The sequence below is a fragment of the Hydra vulgaris genome, chromosome 13, assembly GCF_038396675.1.
Source record: "Hydra vulgaris chromosome 13, alternate assembly HydraT2T_AEP".
Classification (NCBI taxonomy): domain Eukaryota; kingdom Metazoa; phylum Cnidaria; class Hydrozoa; order Anthoathecata; family Hydridae; genus Hydra; species Hydra vulgaris.
Genome location: NC_088932.1, coordinates 11220001 through 11222500, shown reverse-complemented (window position 1 = coordinate 11222500; position 2500 = coordinate 11220001). Strand labels below are relative to the sequence as shown.

At 22.7% G+C, this 2500-nt stretch overlaps 1 protein-coding gene across 2 annotated transcripts in view; it reads left to right on the top strand.

The window, feature by feature from the left end:
- LOC100205617 (recQ-like DNA helicase BLM) overlaps positions 1 to 2500 on the top strand; it is a 70698-nt gene that overhangs the window by 51430 nt on the left and 16768 nt on the right. The gene's annotated exons all lie outside the window — the stretch shown is intronic.

The window sequence follows — 2500 nt, the reverse complement described above, 5'->3', positions numbered from 1 at the left end:
ATATATATATATATATATATATATATATATATATATATATATATATATATATATATATATATTTATATATATATATATATATATATATATATATATATATATATATATATATATATATATATATATATATATATATATATATATATATATATATATGTTTATATATATGTTTATATATATATTTATATATATACATATTTTTATATATATATATATATATTTATATATATATATATATATATATATATATATATATATATAAATATATATATATATTTATATATATATATATTTATATATATATATATATGTATAGATATAAATATACAAAATTTATTTGAGGTTAAGTGTTTTGATGTAATAATACAAGGACTCTTGTTCTTGAAAAATATATATGTATATTTAATTTGGATGAATAAAAACAACTGATTTGCGGGACTTTAAGTTTCATGCCCGAAGGCAATCAGCTGTTAACGGTTTTATTGATTTATTAACAGTTAACAGATTAACAGCTGATGATTGCCTTTTGGCATGAAATTTTAAGTCCCGCTAATCAGTTGTTATTATTCATCTAAATTAAATATATATATATAGCTCTACTTATGTTTAGTTTAGTAGCTTTGTAAAAAAAATATATATGTATCAGGCTTGGACAGGAATGGCGTGCACTTGGACAGGAGTGCAATCGCACTCTGTAACTGACCACGCTAATGTTTTTTTTTTACAATATGACCACGGCTGTTTTAATGTTTTAACAATTTAAATTCAATAAAAAAATCATTACATTACAAACAACAGGTAATTATTGATCTTTTTTAAAGTTTATATTTTATGCGAAGGCTTTAAATAAAATAAAAAATTAATTATAATGATTGCTTAAAATAAACGTACTTTGTGTAAATTTCTTTAGTAGCCATGTATTTTTTATGATAAATTTATACATTTTGTTTAAATTTATCATGTTTTTCCATGTCTTTCTAAAAGTCTTTAATAAGATTTTTTTTTAAAAAATGCTTTCAATATGAATAAGTTTAAAATCTTCCTGTTGCAATGGGATGATTTAATTGCTTTATTTTCTTTGTTTCTATTTTTACAAAGAATTGTTTAAAACCATTTTTTTTTAACTTGACTTACTAATCAGACTAAACTTGACTTACTAATCAGACTAAACTTGACTTACTAATCAGACTAAACTTGACTTACTAATCAGACTAAACTTGACTTACTAATCAGACTAAACTTGACTTACTAATCAGACTAAACTTGACTTACTAATCAGACTAAACTTGAGTTAATGATGTGATTAAAAATTACTATTTTAAAAAGATTACTTTATTATTAAAAAACTTCTTCTCTTTTTTTTGCGACATTTTCATAAAATGTTCATGCAATTTAAAAATATTTTATTTTTTTATTTTCAATAATTTAGTTTCACTTTTTCAATAAACAATAATTTAAATAAAATTTGTTCATTTATTAAACAATCATTAGAAGTAATTTGTAAAGCGTTTTACATAACTTTAATAAAACGTTTCAAAAGTTTTAAAGTAGTTTATTTCAAATGCAATTAAAAAATGCAACAAAAAGTAAATTTCGCCTCGAGTTTGAGTTTTTTGAGTTTTATTTTAAAGCTTATATATTTTCTTTTTAGTAAGAGATTGTTTTCTTTTTCAGTTTTTTTAAATTTTTTTCATAGACTTAAAAATGCTAAGCTAAACTGTTTAGCTTAGTGTTTCTTTTTTCAGTGCATTTCTGAAATGTTTAAATCATCAAAATATCTAAACAGTCGTGGTCAAGTTGTCAATAAAAAAATCATTTGCGTGGTCAGCAATAGCGTTTGCACGCCATTCCTGTCCAAGCCTGATATATATATATATATATATATATATATATATATATATATATATATATATATATATATATATATATATATATATATATATATATACAGCTGCGGACAAAACTACGTGAACGATTGCAAATAGTTTTTTTTAATGAAATTTTCAATGTCTTAAAATAAGTTTATAGTTTAATACTATATATGGTTGGATAGAGCGTTTTTTGCTCTATAAGACTATGTAAAGTTTATTCTCTAATAATTTGTTTAAAATTAAACATATCTAAATGTTCAAAAAGCATCAAATATTTTGCGCGACAAAACCACGTGAACGATTATACAAACGTAAAAGAATAATTTTACTAACATCAACAAATAATAGATTTAAAAAAAAAAAAAAACATTAATATTTAGTTGCATAGCCTTTAGAATCGATAACGGCCTTGCACCGTCTTGGCATAGATTCTACAAGAGTTTCTAGTAACTGTTTTGGTAATGCCTCCCATTCATACTGTACGGCTCGAAAAAGTTCATCCGGTTTTTGAAATTTGCGACCTCCCAAGCTTCGCTCAACTTCAATCCATAAATTTTCGATTGGATTTAAGTCGGGAGATTGGGCAGGCCACTTCAAAACCGTTATGCTATTATTTATGAGCCAATTTT